We start from the raw sequence: 20,265 nt of genomic DNA on the forward strand, positions 1-20,265 counted from the left end.
ATATATTCTTTTTGTTATATTTTCTTACATTACATCATTTCTCTCTCTCTCTCTCTCTCTCTCTCCCCCTCCGTACCTGCAATGGAATGATTGCATGTGTGGACAGCAAGTACAGACTGCTTTTATAGGCATCTGCACATGTGCATGTGATGGCCTCTGTACCAATTGGTAGCCACCATTTGGCAATTGCATGCAGCCTGCTGTGTGGTACTTGCAGTACTCACTGTCATAACAACCCAATGCTATAAATTGCTAAGTCAGGTAGGCGTAGCCCTTTCAGAATTCCAAAGTGGGGACCATGCTTGTTTGCTGTGGACACTGTTGTGTAAGTCAGAAGGTTGGTATACTTCTTCTAGCTGTTGCTAAGGGTTTAGCCAGTTGTTTGTATGTTGTACTCAGACCTGAATGTTGCCACTTCCAGTACACAGTTGACAGTGTAGAATTGTACTCACCCCTAGAAATGCTAACACAAGATACATGGGAGTATGGAGTTTCTTTACAACTTATACAATTAGCTGCCATACATATGTAGTTATTGAGATGTTTTCATTTGGCACATGAACTGTTTGGGAACAGCTATACTGTGGATATTAATGTACGCACTTCTGCACTGTTTGTGCTTTTTATTTTGTTGACACCGTTGCGCTCGGAAGCGAGAGCCCTCTCTGACACCAGCCATTGCTGCCTGCAGATGGGAGCTACAACCAGTTATGGTGAGTATTCCCACCTACGGAGCTTAAATATGCCTCATTTCCCGCAATTATTTGTGATTGGCCAGATTTGAAAGTTCTCAGCTGAGTGCACACCTGCTTAGCACTGGGTAAACTTTGATTCATATGTATATGTGTTGACAGTCCATGAACATCAAATGCTGTTGTGGCTTAGTGGATCAGTACTGTGATTATGGTGCACACTATCCTGGGTTCGAGACCTGTCATTGCTTTTTTATTTTACTACTGGCCTGACCAGCAGGGGGTGTGGCTGTATTTAGCCGACTTTGCTCAACTTTGCCCAACGTTGCTCTACGTTTAGCGATGTTGCCCGACATTGAGCTAGTTAGCGCGGTGCGCAGCTTCGTGCAAACATGTTTGGTTTGCACTAGTTGGAGCGATGCGCACCTCCGTGTAAAGCTATTGCGCTAGTTAAACCAGTGCTTAGCTATGGGCACTTATTCTTACATGTGCTTAATACTGGTAAACGTTGCTTAGCAGTACTTCACATTGCTTAAGATAGGTTAGTTATGCATTCATTAGTATGCATGGCCATTTCACTTTCTTATATATATTTAAAATATCATTCACTACTACATAGGCCATTTTGATGCATTTTAATAATATTTAAAAGGTAAATGTCAGGAATTATTTTTATGCACAGATTTCCTACAGAAAATGGAAAGGGGAGTGGTGGGACTCGAACCGGGAATGCCTCCTCTTTGTGCGGAGGCTGTACCAGTACACTATTGCTATTTGGCTTAATTTGCATATAAGTGGTTTATTATCCTCTTTGATGTCTAAACTGCTAACTGTAGCTAAGCAGTGGGCACACTCGTGCACACGCGCGCAAATACGGGCAGCTATATTGTGAATAATAAAAAAAATCATTTTACATTTTAATTCATTTGGACAGGGCTTTTGAATGTGGGGGAGTGTAGTGTTGGGGGTATACACATTTGAGCGGACTCGCTCATATCTGCTGACATTTGCAGATTTAGGCATTTGCAGGGGCGTGGATATTTGGACTGCTCGGCAGTCTGACATGCCCCCTGCACTCCTACACACTCCGTGTTAGCCTGGGAGTTGAGTCAATGCACCCTCATGCATATGCATAATGCGCTGATGTCATACTCTTAGACGGCAGTCTCCGAGTAGGACTTCATTCGTCCTACACGGAGGATTACTGAATCCCCCCCACTGTGTTTACTGTGACTTATACAATTTGGTTTAAGACCTCGATAACAATACTACCATTATAAATATAGTTTGTGCTGAAGAGTTTGTCATTTATAAGTCTTTAGTAACCTCTATGGTTTCAGAGATATGAACATTTGTTTGAAATATGAGGACATAATTTCATTCTGTCAAAAGGCTTAGGCTCCGCCCATTCAAAGTTACAGTGCAAACTTCCTGAGTTCCGTTGGAGTGAACGAGTTAATATTTACTTGCCAATCAACTGTGGATGACTGTTTGCATTTGCTCTTAATTGCCAATGTAGCTCCTTTATTTATTTATTTCCAGTTTGATGACCAGAGAAATCCAATGGGCCTAGTGAGCCTGTTTTCAGTGGAGGCCCGGGGAGAAAAGCTGCACAATACAAAATACAAATAGAAAAGAAGAATGGTTACATAAGAGTAAAAAGAACACAATCAATCAAAAATATCACATTGAAACAATAATAATATCATAAACAATATAGTAATAACCTTGTAAAAAACACCATAACATTGCAAGTCATACAGCAGATATGGTTGCATTTAGATTAATATCAGTAGACAGACAGTTGAAATTCCTAGGTAATATGCAATAATACTGTTGATATAATGGTATTTAATAATAGCAAGGTCAATTTCTTCATACCTACCCAAACGAGTTCTCTCTACATCTCTACACAATTAACTACAAAAAAAAATAAAATTACTTGAAAGGTTTAGAGATAAAAGTGCTTAAAAAGTGTATATATTTTCTGATGTGATGTGGCATATAAGTGCTTATAAATCTCAGTAAGAACTTCCATGTGGTCTCATTACCAAAACCTACTTCAGAAGATATATCTTTCTTTTGGGAACAGAGAATAAAGCTGAACTGTAGTCACAAAGGAGCTGACACCTATGAGCAAAGGTTGTTGCAAATAGCAGTGTTGCTATGATCCACATGTGGGCTGGGAATGAGAAATCTAGTCATTTTCTGATCAGGTGCCATATTTCTAATGAAAGGATCCAAGAAGTTTGAGGTAGACTCAATACTTAATAACTATGGAAAGAAATGCAGACCTAAGATTTTGAAATGCTAATAGTCCACTATCAACTAGAGGAGACACAGTGTTACCATATAAATTCAAGGGCAACACCAAGATGATTACCCAAGTTACACGGTCAAACACACAGTAATATAGCCCAGCTAGTCACTATCATGCTCCCTCTAAGACCATTAGCTGTCAGAAAGAAACATAAAAATTAAAGGCAAGACTTGCTTAGGCAGCTTTCCTGCAACATATACCACCATGCATCCTTAACCTCCAAGGTATTCCTTTACCATAGCTCTAAAAGCAAATCTGTTAACCCTAAGGTCATTCCTCCCCTTTTTGATTAGCTTGCATGATGTTTACAACTCAAGTTTCTTTCTCACACCTGAAGTCTTCAAACTGTTTCACATTACCATCTTGTCTTTTTGTGTCCCTTTCAATGACCTCCTGTAGATGAGAAATCTACTTAACTTTCTCCTCCTTTTCAGGTTCTTTCTGTTTTAGAGGTTTGGTTAATTCATCTTTCTGCTGCTTAAGTGAATTAGCTTCATGGAATAGATCGACGTAAGATGATAACTTCTGTTCATGGTCTTTAACTTTGTTTGCCATTTCTTACAGACTCACCATTAGTAAATCAAGAGTGCATTTCTGAGCCTTAATTTCAATATGATTGCTTATATTCTGTAATGTGGTTGTGGTCTCCAGTTCTTGAATATTTGTTGCAGTTCTTATATTTATTCTCACTCCTGTAATGAATGCTGAGTACCAGCTTTTGCAGACAGGAACCTCCCTAGTTCTTGGACAGCAGGTGTTTATTATCAACAAGCCAGATCTAATTCAGAGGGTACTCATAGCAATATTGAAAGAAAGGGGGATCCTAGATGACTGGAAAATAAGCATTCTAGTAGTGCACAAGAAGAAGGGGGACATTCACAACTGTTGAGAATGTAGAAGTATCAAACTCTTGTCACACTGCATAAAAGTACTGCAGAGGGTGACTGATAAATGAATATACAGAGATGTAGAAAGAAAGATGGGAGATGAGCAATTCACATTCAGATTAGGATGCAGCATAACTGGACAAAGGTTTTCAGCAAGACAGATAGTTAAGAAGAAACTTAAAATGAGGAAAAAGTCCAACTGGGCATTCCTAAACTTGGAAAAAGCATATGACAAATTCCCATGAAAGTTGATTTGGGTAGTCCTACTGTGATGATGTGAGGTAGTGCCAGCTGTTCCAGAGAAAGTAGGGCAGGAGATATGTAACATATGCCATCTTAGCTAGCTGGAGTTCAGTAAATAATTATATGTCATTTCTATATCAAACTGATTTGTACAGATGCTTGTGTTGAAAATATATTTGTAAAGCTGCTTGTGTTAAAAATGTACCAGCAGTGGGTCCTGCTGGACAGAAAAGAAAGACACCTATATGTTAGACTGTATTGTAACTGTTGAAATTAATATTTTGTAACAGAGGATACTGGAAGAGAAGAGGTCAATCTCAGTCCAGCTAACTTTAAAATATAATCTGAAGTTAAATTACCTGGTTTAGGCCATAAAGATTATATTTTACAGTTCTGACTGCAGCCAGAGACAAAATGTCTGTGAAATCCAGTACTTGGAATCTTACTGTATTGTATTTGGGGGTGAACTAATTCCTTCCCTGGAAGGGTGGAAATTTTTGAAATTTCAGTCATTTGGTCTCAGGCAAATGTGTGTCAGTCAATTGGAAGTTAGGGCAAATATATATATATATATATATATATATATATATATATATATATATATATATATATATATATATATATATTGTAGAATTATAAAAAAGTTTTTTTTCAAGAAGATATTTTTAAGTAAAGTTTATAGTAGTCCTTGATGGAATTGTTTAAATATTTAATTGATTGTATGTAACTGGTTAATTAGAAAGCACTAGGTGTATAAATTGGGTTGGATGTAGCTGAATGAATCATTCCCAGAAGGCGAAAAGCCAAGGTACCAGAATAAACTGAATGCTGAAATATATCCTTTGGTATTTGTGGTTCCTATGTTGAAGCCATTTTTGGTGTTTCTTTGTGGTCGGGTGATTACAGAGTGTATATGATGTCTTCCAGCTGGATTAGAGCCTATAGATTTGAAATAATTTAATCTCTTCTCTTGGCTTCTTTCTACTTTACCAGCTAGGCTAACGTTTCTTCATTAACCTTATCCCGAGTCTTGTCCACAGCCTGCTGATGTGTTAGTATTCCTTCATGCATCTTGCCCTGAGTCCTGTGTTCAGTTTTCAGATCTTTACACCAAGTTGTTTGTTCATACAACATGCAGGTCAACTCCCTTTCTCCATTTCTGAATCAGAGTGACTGTATTTTCCTTCTTTTTACACTTTTCTTCCAAATCTTGTACTTGTCTTTAACAAATTTTCCATGTTTGTCTTTCATTTTTTACTTTCACATCACAATAGTGCAGACTCTTTCTTGAGTAGCTCTCTCATGTGCATATCTATATTTTCTCAGTTTCAGCTCACTTTTCCTACTGAGCCGAAGGCTCTTGCTTTTGATGTATGGAACTGACTTCTTTAGTCAATTCACTGTGATGAGCTAAAGAACTTTTTTGTAATCCTTAAGTTTACTCAGTCTCTGGGCTTTAAACCACTCAACACATTTGAAATGGCTTTTATTTTGTGACTTACTTTGGATCAAAAACAGTGCTATTGACAGTCTACAGGTCCTATAGCAACTCATATTTATCATTCTGTAAGTGTGAAATGCCATCCTGAGTATGAGACTGGCTTGTCTTTGTGAAGTGCTAGGACTAGACACGTTTGCTCTTCTTCATATCTATATACAATTTTTACAGCAACTTCTGCTTCCCTCTTTGTCTTTCATATTTGTTCTGGTGTAAAATCTGCCGTTGCTAAATAGGCCCAAAGAAATTTCAGAAGTGTGTGAATTTTCAGTCTCTCTAAGCAAAGTTCAAAAGTACCTGTTAGTACACAACATCTCCACACAAAGTTTACAGGTGCTTGAAGATTCAGAATCATGAATATTCTAAATTTGCTGTATGTGTGAGCGTGGGTGTATATGTGTGGCATGGAAGAACAATTGTGGCAGGACTAGTCACCCAGCAGTGTGAGCATTGACTCTAAATATGGTGACTGTTAGAGTGACACATTGACCCCATTTGCAGGAATGGGAAAAGGGGTTGTGGACTGATGGCTGGATGGATGTCAGCTCAGTGACAGGTCACAGCTGCCTGCATCCTCCACCATATGTGACAAATTATTTCCTTTTTGTCAACAAAGCCATAGAAACAAAATATATTTACTAAATAGAAAAACTTCTGGAATCAAAACAGGATATTGGTCTTCTCTCATAATTCAGTCAAAACAACCAATCATCTTTGCAGTCCAGTGTGTTAACAGTTCTACAAAAGTCTCTTTTCTTACTTGACAGTAGATATCAGTTCTATCCAGTGTATGTAAGCAATCCAACCATAAAATGAAATCACAATGTTTGGGTTGGACGAGGCAAGAACATAGACTTTTTGGATGAGGAAATTCCACAAGGAGCAGTCTGAAATTAATTGTAGTTCAAAACTTATAGTAGCATAAACGCACACTTCCCATCTTCAGGTTAGCAAGAGCTTATTCTCTGTCTCTTAATCTGCCTGCTACAGACACAGAAACTATTCTTGATTCTAAGCTTCACAAGCCAGAAGTATATTTTTCTAGTTTCGAAGTTCCATTGAAACAAAAGCACATTCTTCTTAAGCAGATCCTTTTCCTATTAAACTCAACTCACTTTCTGAAAACAGAGCACTAACACAAACTACAGCAAAAAAAAAAAAAACCTTTTCAGGTACTTATTTCTCTCATATGTCTGAAATGACTCATAGTTCTTGCAAACTTGTATTTTGTGTGTGTGTGTTGGGAGGTATATCCTACTAAGATTTCAGCTAGCTTTTTAGCTTTTCAGCAATATTTGCATTCATCTAGCTTAATCCTTTCAGGGTAAGAGAAAGATTGATAGCTGAATATCATGTTATAATGTGTGTGTGTGTGTGTGTGTGTGTGTGTGTGTGTGTGTGTGTGTATGAAAGATGACTGGATTTTCAGTGAGTGGTCAAAAGTGTGATGTGGGGGAATGATCAGCATTTTGCTGTATGTGGGCAGGTAGTAGTTAAAATGACAGTAGTCAGAAGAGTGTAGTATGTGTTATGGTAGTTATTATGCAGGATTGAGTGATCAATTGCTTGTAGTATTTGTATTTAAGTAAAGCTTATGGTGTGTTTGGTGATGGGGTTCTGGAAGTGTGTATGTACTGGTGGGAGACGGCCCATTTGAGTCATTATGCATTTGATTTGAGAAGAAATCCATGGGTAATGGGACAATCAAATAGAGTGCTTGTATTTGGAGGTATGTTATTTGATATGCTGAGGAATAGCACTAAAACTATACCAGTTTTTTTTCAGAGGTTGCTTTTAGAGAGGGCACACCTTATGAGTCTAAAAGCATTAAGGGCAGAGTCAGGTTAAAATAGCATTGTGCGTTATTTATAGGTTCATAGGTTGAAAGGTAAGTACTAGGTTAGCTGCCATTGTGTGGCATTTTAAGCTTATCCAGCTTCCCTTTTTGTGTTCAAATTAACCTGTCCCATTTGTTTAGAGAATGACCTTACCCATCCCATTGTCAATAATTGTATATTACCCCCTAACGAGAATGACTGGGATCATTGCATAGATTATTTGAGGGGAACCATGCATGGGATAAAGCATTTAGGAGCTACCTCTGTCCATTAGTAATACAGGGGGCAGTCTTGGAGTAGATTTTCTGTTTCCCATCCAAGTTTCACTTGACTATGGAGAGGTATGAACTTTGTTTTATGTGGATGGGGATTCTGTGTTCTGTTTCAGAACAGCAATATCCTCTGCAAGATATACCTGTTCCTTCAAATTATTCTGTTGATATTGCAGATGAGGTTTAGTTCCCTGGACCAAGACTATCTGATGCCATTTGACTTACTGATGTGCAGTAAATCCATCAGTATTGGTTGGAGAATGCCTTGTATACTAGACACAGGTCACCTCCTAACAGTCTGTAGGATACTGAGTATAGTGACATTGCTTTGAGTTGGTCCATGAAGGACATGCTGCTTAGGCCTTGTATCCTTTTAGTAAGGTATCTCTGTGGGCATTGCAGTTGTTGCATGTGTCTGGACAGATGCATGCCAAAGGGGGCATTATATTCAGTGAATGGGCTAATGAGGGCTGAGAAAATGTGGACAATGACATCCCTAGATGAAGAAACAATATCTTTGTTTATAAGGTGAGCAATATACAAAGACTTTCTTACATGAATGGGCACATGTTGGTCAAAAGTTGTCACTGTCCACATAAGTTTTCAAATCCTAAACAACTAAGTCAACTCTTATGGGTGTATTGTCAATGTGGTAGTTCCCTGGGGTAGATGACTTCTCAAAGGATACAATAATGCATTTTATGGCATTTAGTTTCAGTCCATGATTTTGGCACTGGTTATTTATTTGGGAAAAACTTCCTGCAGGATAGCTAAGTCATTTGGGGATTCAATGACTGCTTCTAGCTTGCAGTCATAACTTGGTCAGCGAGAGCCCTTTGCTATTGGTTTTGACTTCAGGAAAAGTAGATGACAAACAGGAGTGGTCCCAGCACAGAACACTGGTGGACTCCACTGGTAGATGTTCTCTTTGTGGAAGTAACTTCCCCTATTTTGATTTTCTACATCCTATCTGTGAACAAATTGCCAATCCAGTGTGTGACACAGGGGTTTATTCCCAGTTTATTTAGCTTTTCTTCTATGCCTAAATTGTATCAAAAGCTTTGGCTAGGTTGAGGTATGTGGTAAATACAATTTTGCCTTCATTAATTTCTTAGGTGATGTTTTCAAAAAATCTACCAGGTTGAGTAAATATGGCCTGCCCTTGATGAATCCAAACTGAGATGGGTCCAGTGTTTGGAGGAACAAACATTAAATGTATTAATTTTATTTATTAATTTTATTTTGAATTTGTTAACTGGGGTAGAGCACTGATTCCAGTGGACCCATTTCAGTCTCAGCCCAGGAAAACACAATAGTTACAAGACATTAAAAACAGAGTGAATGACAAAATGCAATATATACATATATTATATACAAAGTGAATATTATAGCTGCCTTGAGAGAATACAGGCAATAAATGACATTATATACAGGGTGAGTGAAAAAACACAATATATACATAAGTTATATGTATAGTGGAAATCAGAGTTGTCATGCTGAACAAATCTCAGTCAAAAACGGAGTCAGAGCAAAGTGTGTACATGGAAGAAGGGAATGAAAAGGTTATGTTATATGACCAGAGGGATAAGAGTTGCACTTTCCTGGAGTCTTGAAATAAGATAAATAATAGAGCTCTGAAATAAGAGAAGCAACAAGATTTTAGGACCTTTTTAAGACACCAAAAATGAAAATATTGGAAAATGTTAATGGTGAGAGTCAACTATCACACTTACTTCACAGATGTTGCCAGGAGGGAAGACAATATCCAGTTTCATATAGTCTTGTAGCCTGACAAAGTTGTCATTCTAGTAGTAAGAGGGATTATCTGAGAAAGAGGAACAATAGATGATTCTATTCATCAAGTGGGAATTTCTCTTCAAATCAACCAGTATAAAGAGCTTTGTTCTAACACTGGAGCTGACAAGGAGCTTCATTAGCAGCAAACGTGTAACTCGGGAGGAATAGATGCTGGAGATGGAGAGTGTTTTAATTTGACTAATTTTTTGATAGTGCCAGAAGGGAGTAATCCTTAAGTATATTGAGAAGATTTATGTTACCGACCAGAAACTGGAGAGGTTGGAGTGGTAACAGAACTACACCACCTGCACCTGTGAGTATTCTATCAAATTTTCAAATACCATAACTGAACAGAGTAATAGTAATAGATCTCGATTGTTTTCCTGGACAAATTCATTCATCATACCAGTGCTGGCCCATATCTCTTCATATCTCTGCGAGGACAGCTCTCCAAGACCTGCACCAGCTGTAAAGTCCTTGGTTAAACCTCACCACATAGAGCAGTCTTGCTTCATCTCTGCTACAGGATACGTTAAAAAACTTGTAGACTCAGATTGTTCCATTGCTATTTAAGGACTGGGCTGTGCTATGGGGCTATCACACATAAGGCCAAAATCGTTTCTATGCTTGTTTTTTATGATTCATTCTTAATCTCAAACCCCAAAACCAGTATCCTAGGTATTGACAGAAAGTCTACCTACAGACTGTCTCCTATCTCATGGCATGCATCCACCCACAACTGGGTGAACTTAGGACACCATCAGATGTCAAAAGCATAGTCTTCTCTTCCTTTACAACCAACCAGCACCACATTGTTTTATTTGGGTGTTAGTACAGTTCTTCTGAGAGCTAAAAAAACAACATCACTGATTTATGTATGCATGTATGTATATATGTATGTATGTATGTATGTATGTATGCATGTATGTATATATGTATGTATGTATGCATGTATGTATGTATGTATGTATGTATGTATGTATGTATGTATGTATATATGTATATATGTATGTATGTATGTATGCATGTATGTACATATGTATGTATGTATGCATGTATGTATGTATGTATTTATTTATTCTTCATTGACCAGTTTGGCCTCATTAGGCTAGTGGCCAGTTATTTTATTTATTTATTGTTTTTGCTCATTTCCATTTCAGTGCGACTAATCTAGTCTGAGTGGTGAATACTCAGTTTTAAATGTGGATAGTGATAGAGTACAGTACAGTATTGTGTGGTACAGAGGCACAGAGGCAATGGCCATGGACTTGCAACTGACATATCTGTGTAACTTCCATGTCATGGCTTTCTTCCCATGTAAGCAGATCCAGCTATTGACCAGCAACTTAGTCCATTTGGAGGGAGACATACTGATCAATAATGTTATGGAGACATGCAAGCTGAAATGTGAAGAGGAGGAAGAGGACATGATATACTGTTGTTTCTACAGAAAATACTCCATGGATGAAAACCAGATATGATAAGAATAACAAAGCCAGGAATGGCTATTGGTGATAGCTCATGCCGAGTGAAAAAAATGTAAGAGTCATAATAATACTATTTCCCATCCCCCAGCAAAGATGTTGCTCACTGTTCATGACCTGTAGCTATACAAGTTGGTAAAAATCAATTCCTGTAATACGTCATGTGACTTTTTTTCAAAGTTTTATATACAGAATTACATTTTAAGCTATCATCTATCAACAAGTAATGACTGACAGGAAGATGAGGAAATAAGGTGAAAGAGCAAGTGGCTTTGAGTGAAGAAAACCAAATGTTGCATAACGTTAGCAGTATTTCTCTTTTATAAATAAGAAATAAAGGTACACTCTGTGCTATGTGCAGTTCAGGGAAAGGATTTATCAACAGGACCAAGCAAGCTGGCAGCCATCACTGGGAAATGAGTGATAAAAACAAAGCCAGAAAAGCTAAATCATGCAAAAACAGAATTCTGTTTAATTTCCTTCTAATCATCTGGAAAGGTTATGGCAAGCATTTTTTTTAGCCTTCAGATATAGTCACTATAAAATAACTGTTTGGTGCTCAAGAGAAGTATTGTATTATGACTAAAGTGTATAGCAATAACTTCCCTTCCATTTTGATTATTTTGTATTAGACACTTGGCTTGACAATTACAACATCATTCTGATGGACAGAAAAACAGAGACAGGAATCAGAGAAAAGACACAACTGTGATATCCATCCTCAAACCCTTTTCCACATGGGGTTAGGGTGTCACTTTATCAGTGACAGTTATCTTGAGCCAAGGTTTTACACTGCTAGGTGGCTAGCCCTGCTGCAATAGTTCATCATGCATTCACTCCACACACACACTGTCACCTATGGCCAATTTAGAATGTACAGTCCACCTATTGCATGTGTTTGGAATGTGGGAGGAAACAGGAGCACCTGGAGGAAACCCCCATGACTGCAGGGAAGACATGCAGACTCTTTACTGAAGGCACCCCAGCCAAGAATCAAACCAGAGAACCTCTTGCTGTGAGGCCACAATGCTAACTGCAGCACCACAGTGGCTTTTAAGTAATATATTGGTATAAAGAAATGACTAACATGTACATAGTGAATATGGTCTATTGTCTCTTTCCAGTGAGCACACACACACACACACACACACACACACACACACACACACAAACACACACACACATCCTGTGAGCATACACACATACACACACACACACACACACACACACACACACACACACACACACACACACACACACACACACACACACACACACACACACACATCATGTGAACATACACACACACACACACACACACACACACACACACACACACACACACACACACACACACACACACACACATCATGTGAGCATACACACACACACACACACACACACACACACACACACACACACACACACACACACTATATTTTTGACACTGTACACAAGTTCATCTAAAAGGAATAAATAAGAATGAATAAAGCCCAGGCAACTCCCTGATAGTCTCTGTGTGTTCCCACTCAAAGCAAGTGACAGAGTAAATGAAGAAAGAAAATTGTCCTTGTTCATTGTAGCAAATACAATATCTACAAAGCTCTCAACAGTCTCTAATTTCACAGAATGGTCTTGATTTTTGGTCTGTTGAAGACTCCAGTCACTAATTACAGACATTTGAGTTTCAGATTTCATATCCTTCAGAAAATATATACTAATGCAATCATGTTATTCTAGCAATCATGTACATTTATGAGAACAAAATGTAAAATCTGTCCTTGATTTTGGATCTTTGTCCCTAATTATTCTTTAGTTTTTATTCTGATTCTTGAGCTAAGAAGATGAAAGTTATAACACAAATTGCTATTAAGTTTGTATATTGCAGCAGAACTAAAAACAGTATGCATTTCTCCCAAAAAAGTGATATTTATTACTGTTTAATTATGTAACAAAAGCACATAAATGAGAAGTGTGAAATGTTACACAAATTCAAAAATGCAGTTATTGCAATGTTTTGCTCTGCTATCTGGGAACTCAATGGAAATACATTTTTGTAATCAAATGTCCCGAAAATGTTCCCTGGAAAAATAGGTAGAAAATGTCAAGTAGATTTAGACACATAGGGCTACACAAATAGGGAGAAAAGCCAAGCCAAAATAGGCTAGGATTCAGTAGCTCAATGTTGAGCAACAAAGTAGCCAAGCTTCAGTGTCTTCAATCAGTAATCCCAGGGATTAAACAGGTGGTCTTAAATTTAGCTAAATAGATTAATATTGAAGTAGTTCCATCATTTACACATTGGCAAAATAGGTGGACACCTAGGTTGCCACTCTGCTAGGGGTGCCTTTCTGCCTTTTATTTCTTTTTTGCATGATTTTTTTAAAGTAAATAAATGTGACAGCAGCAGCATTTGTGCATTTTTTAGCTAATAAATAAGTAAGTAAATAAATAATTAAATAAATAAACAAACAAATAAATAAATAAATAAAGGGCAGAACAGCATCCCTGTTCAAAGCTGCAGTGCCCTGTGGGAGAGGTGTTATGCATCTGGACAGTCAATCTGTGGAGCTTTCAACTCCTTGTCATCACACAATCTACCTGATTTGTGGAACAGCAAGGAGTAGGATGCCAGAGAATACTCAAGGGTAAAGACAAGTAGATAATTCCTGTGGATGGATGAACGCAGCAGCAGCTCACATGAGAATGGGGTACGATTTTTTCTTTAATTCTAACAGGCAGCCAAATACAGGCAGTGCATAAATATATAAGTGGAACAGAGAATCTATCAACAGCCTCAGATTTTGTGGAATATCCCCGAACATGTCTTATATTTGTCATTTGTTCCTTATAAAATGTATGTTTTTTGGTAAATATTTCAGGATTGCAGTTACTAAATAAAGAGGGACATCTGAGCTACAGACTTCATATCCTTCAGAAAATACATGATGTGTAAAATATGTTATTTTATCAAATCTGTAAGTATTTAAGATGAGCAGTATTTACACTATGTCCCAGATTTTGAGCCTCTGTCCCTCCCCACAATACTTTTGGTTTTGTCCCTGATTGTTAACAGAGTGATTTGTTTATTTATTTATTTTAAAAGATGTGAACATCTGAGATTTATATAGACAAATCAGTCGCAATTGTTGAGATTGTTCATGGAAGAAAATGACTAACTGCTGCAGTTTGCTCTTTATTCTGACATTGCAGAATTAATATGATTTGTGTGAAGCAACCTGGAATACTTTAATGTGTGGCTACTGTCTGCATTGAACAAAGTTGAAATTTATCACATGGGCATAATTTTTATCACAATCAGATGTCTGAACTGTGCAAAGAAATAGCTGATACTGCTGACTGGTGGTGGGAGATGTCTGTAGATGAAAGTAACTGACCTACTTGTCATTTGCTTAATTTAGACAGTAATTATCTGGGTTTGCAAAACTAGTGCCCACTTGTATGAAGTTCCTCCAATTTACCTGTAGATAAGTGTTTGTATGTGTGTCTGTGTATATTTTGCCTATCTTGTGATGACCTGACTTGTCAGGCTAGGACCAGTGTCAGCATATGTGTGTGTGCATCTTTACTTCATCTATTTCTTCTCATTTCTTGCAGCTGCTGCCAGCATGAAAGTATCTGACCCTGTTGTCACTTCCTCAGCTTAACAGTTATTTCTCAAAAAAATAAGGGATAAATGCATTACAGAATATCAAGACCTTCAGAATGTCTGAGGGTTGGTGGCCCCCACACGCAAAGGTTATATAGGTGGATTTAGACATAGGGTTAGTAATCACTTCTGCCTTGAACCCCACCTAGTTTAAAACCAGCCCTGCTGATAGGGATGGTGATGCTGTCATTATTTTTTAACATTCTTTCCAAATGTCAGTGGTCACTATATCTTGTGCTGGGCTGGAGACAGTGTGGTCATTATTTCTTTAAATCTCCTTACAAACTTCAAGGAGTGCACAAAGAGTCACTATATCTGGTACAGAAGCAGTGCACTATCACTACAAGCAACAAGTTGGAAATACTGTAATCATTTTAATCAAACATATGATGCATATGCAATTGGCTGCCTTTTGGGGAGTGTAAATAAGCATGCTGTTTATATATGTCTGGCAGGCAATATGCCAAATTGTATTGTTTTCTTTCAGTTTTGTCTCAGTTTGACATCAGAATGGTACAAAGAAGGAGGATCTCTTCTAAATATTATGATAGTCTGGTTTTCATAGGTAGTGTCAATATGTGTATTTGTGTGTAAAAATATATCACCAATTTTTATCTGTGAATGCACACTATTGCTGGGGACAAACATAACTCTTCTGGGCAGAAGTGTAAAAAAAGAAGAGTTGGCAAGTCATTATCTTTCAAAAATAATGTATAAAATGCATCACAGAATACACAGATCTCCAGAACATTTTGGAGCATGGAGGCTTTCACATGTCAGACTGTATACGTAGATTTTTGACACAGGCTTAGCAGTGGCCTGTGCTTAATGGCTGTTTCTCCAAAATTACCATAAAACATTGTTCAAGCATGCCAGTGTGGATACTTTGTTGTTCATTACTTTTATGATGATCATAGAGATTTGGATTTCATTTTAAACTTTTATTTAAAATTTTACTGCAAAAATACTGGCAGCCTTGCCAAACAAAACCATGCACTCTCACACTGAAAACAGTTGTATCATTAGCAACAGTAAACCTCTCTTCACTTGAAACTCACCTTAATTGACAAATACATCTGACAATCCATTAAACTGCAAGAAAAACGTGAGGATTCATAGTGAGATAGCCAATAATGATGTATTAATTAGCACCTATATGAAGGGTGCATGAGTTCAAAAGACAAATGCTAACAGCCTGGGACAGCCCACTGGAAGCAAGCGCCCCTTTTTAGGAGCAGCCCAGCACTGTCTGATGAATTGACTTGGTCAGAGTCACACAGAAGACAAATGAATGGGACAGCCCACTGGAAGCAAGCGCCCCTTTTTAGGAGCAGCCCAGCACTGTCTGATGAATTGACTTGGTCAGAGTCACACAGAAGACAAATGAAGGCTGAGGGAAACAAACTCTGCATCATTCTGCACTAAGTACCAGGCAATCCGTTGTTGCCCAAATACAATGCATTTCAGAACTGTGAGCCTGCAAAACATATAACATAAAATATTAACATTAAACTTGTAGACTTCATGCTGTCAAGTTTATTCACAACCATATAATAAACTCACTATAAACTGTCAACAAAACAAGGGAATCAAGGATCATAGCCAAAGAATGTCATATATGATAAAGATTTTGTTTACAATTGATTCTTTCCTTTTACAGAACACACACACACACACACACACACACACACACACACACACACACACACACACACACACACACACACACACACACACACACACGCACACACGCACACACACGCATACACGCACGCACACACACACACACACACACACACACACGCACACACGCACGCACGCACGCACACACACACACACACACACACACACACACACACACACACACACACACACACACTCACACATTATCATCAGGTAGCCATCCATTACAGATCCTTTTATGACTGCATACACATCAGATATTTATTTGTGATCAAATGAATGAACAAATATCTAAATAATGACCTATACATGTATTTCAGAACCATACAGTACAAGCTATTGCACCCTCATGCACTCCCAATCTCTTTGCTCAAGAATCAGAGACAAGCACCCTAAACCAGGAACTTATTTTAAATATTGGTCTTACATACTTAGAAAGTTACTAGCACATCAGATTTTACATTAGAAAGCATTTTTGAAGGGTATGGAGCCTGAAATTCATGTTTTTCATTAATTATTAACTGTAGTCCAGAGCACATTACCAGAAAGCCACAGATTGTATGAGGGACAGACTAGAGATATGAGGGAAATGGATTAGGGACAGCTGTGATCTATACCCTCTGTGAGCGCACGCACACAATCATGCATGCACGCACACACACACACACACACACACACACACACACACACACACACACACACACACACACAAAAATTCACAGAAAGATGACAGCCACTTGTATGTAGAATTTAAATTTCTGCTTGAGATCAGTTATATGAATACATTAATAAATAATGGCTCAGAAATGTGATAAGAACCACACAGTGCAATTAATTGCAACCTCTATCTGCCCAATCAACTTTTTAGCTCAGAAACATATTGTAAATATTTTGCTTACTTACTTAGAAAGTTACTAGAATAAGAAACTTTGCCTTAGTAAGCATTTTCCGAAGGAAACAAAGTCTGAAACTTACATTTATGTCATTGTTTAGTGACTGCAATTCATAATTATTTGCAGGAATCCATAAATGTTATAAGGAACCAACCAAAATACTTCTCAAATTATTTGTTCAAGAATTCTGGATAAAGCTAAAACTAATGGGGAAATTGCCCAAAATGTGACGTTTTACGTATTTTACATTATCTGTTTGCCAACCAAGTAAATCGACATGACAAAGTGTCCATTGGCAGTGGTGACCTAGGAGCACTATCTGGTTATGTGACTTGTTCATAATCAAACATTAAGCAAATGGAGGTGAAAGGATTTAAACCCAGTGCTTTTGGCTACAGGAAGCAGTCTTTTAACATCTCATAGCCTTGAGTGACAGACAACCCTCATGCACTTAAAAAGTTCACAAAATAAGTTTGCATGGACATGCATTTATGAATAATAAGAACTATGAAACAACAATGGCTGGCATTACTGACTGACTGCAATTCTCCGTGAGGGGCAGGGCATAATTATGACACAAAATCAGATGCGCTAAAAAACGGAGTCAAATAAGAGGCAGAATACTTTAATTCCCTTGAAAAGTTAACAGAACAAGTCTTACACCAACATGCATTTTCTGAAGAACTATGAAATTCTAATGACTGATTACTGAATAACTGCAACCTCAATGATTTTAAACCTCGTTGATTTTTCAGAAAATTAATAAGTTGATGAAGGTCGGGATTAAGACTCTTAAGTTCTTGTGTGCTGCTTCCTGTAGTCAAAGATACACTGTTTGACTCTTTCTACCTCCATTTCCCTACTCTGTGACTTGGAACAAGTCACTTTAACCAGAATGTGCTCAGACTCTTTCATAAAAAAGATATGGCAAAAAGATGTTTGAATTTTCTAATGGAATACTACTGGTTTCTGAACTTTGAAGCTCTAATGACTGACATTATCAGCATGAAATCAGGTCCATTTTAACTGGTATTATCAGAATGAAATTAAGTCCAACTCATAAGTATGTATAATGCAGACACACTTATGATGACCTGTATTAACCATATTTTGTCTTGTCCACATCTCAGTGATGTGATCTTGAAAGAACATTAAAACAGAATAGAAAAACAATGTTATCTTGAACATATGTTAAAAATACAGTCTGGCTTTTGCTACTGAACCAGATCATTAGATAGAAAACAAAAAGACCAGCTGCTGCATAGAGATGTAACTAGACATACAATGACCAGCTTTGCTATTATAACAAAAGCTAACTTTATTAATTATTATTATTTATTTTACATTAGTTGATCGGGCTAGTCTAACTGGATATATGTCCATTTTCAGTAGAGGCCCGGGGAGATAAGCTCCAAGACAGATACATGAAAAGCTTAGCAAACAAAAAAAATGACTAAATAGCAACATTCATTATATACAATGCATATTCCAAGTTACAACAGAAAATTCTGTGAGGACAAAAAAGAAGTACTTATAGTGCAATAATGCAACATACATGTATAATACATAAAAAGAAGAAATAAAGTCAAAAGAGAAGACAGGTTAATTATATTAAAATAAAGAAATTCTTCAGTAGAAAGTATTTACAGAGGTTGGACATAGTGTAGTTTTGGAGGGAGTCTGTAGTTATAGTCAAAAAGGAATATATAACAGTTCATGAGTAGTCTGGGATAGGCAGAGCTAAGTTTAAACAGATGGATAGATGCCTAGTCAGGTTTAGTACAGGGGCACAACCAGTGTGTTCTAAGGTAAAGTTTCAGTTTGTTTTTGAAGAGTGATAGAGAGGGAAGAGAGGGAAGGTCACTGGGGAGAAGATTCCAGGTTTTTCCAACAGCATTAGAGAAGAGAGATTCACCAGCCTTGTTGTTAGGTTTAGAGGTATGTAGAAGATGTTTGTGTGAGGAACGTAAGGACTTCAGATTTGTATATGGGGTGATGAGGGTAAATAGAATAGGAGTACTGGATGGTTTATAAAGAGTTTTATGGGCAATGGTTAGTTGATGGAATTTAATCAGGTTTTGTAGTTCCAGCCATCCTGGCTGCTTTATATTTATGCAATGATGGGTTCTGTAAGGGTTTCCTGTTGCAAATCTGGCAATGTTATTGTAATACATTTCCAGTTTGCTGAGGTTACTTTTAGATAGCTTAGTAAAAATGGGTGAGGCAAAGAGGAGTGTAGAGATTAGATGAGTGTGAGCTATGGTTGTTCTGGCTGTGGGGGAAAGGAAGGATTTAATCCTATAGAGAGAGCCAAGTTTTTGTTGACAGTTTTTATAGTATTGTTGATATGGATGTCAAAGTTCAGATTGCTATCAATGGTGATACCCAGTAGTTTGGTGGTTGGGTCTGGTGATATAATGGTACCATTGGTGGATGTAACTGAGAAATCAAATGGAGAGGACTTGTGAGTAGGATTGAAGAGGAGGAGTTTAGTTTTTTTGGGATTCAAAAGAAGGCAACGCTGTGTGAACCATTGTTCAACTGTGTTAAATACCTTCTGGGTAAGAGAGTGAAGTTCAGATGTGGATTTGGCTGAGCATATAAGTGTGGAGTCATCAACATATTGTATACATGTGGCTTGGGGGATGGCTAGATGAAGGTCATTAATAAATATGGAGAAGAGGAGAGGTCCTAGTATGGACCCTTGAGGGACACATAGGGTAACCGGTTGGACGGTAGATAGAGTCTTATGCCAAATTACTGCCTGTTTTCATTTATCTTGGTAGGACTGGAACCATTTTATGGAAGGTGCATCTAATGATAGGGATTTGAGTATGTTGATGAGAATCTGATGATTAACCATGTCAAATGCTTTGGACAGGCCAATAAATAGTGCTGAGGAAAGGTTATTAAGCTTGTGGTTTTTGTTCATGCAATCTGTAAGGGAAAGGAGGGCAGTGGTAGTGCTGTGTGAGGGTCTGAAACCAT

Source organism: Protopterus annectens, chromosome 1.part2 (assembly GCF_019279795.1).
Source record: "Protopterus annectens isolate FY-2018-M chromosome 1.part2, PAN1.0, whole genome shotgun sequence".
In the NCBI taxonomy this organism is placed as follows: Eukaryota; Metazoa; Chordata; order Ceratodontiformes; family Protopteridae; genus Protopterus; species Protopterus annectens.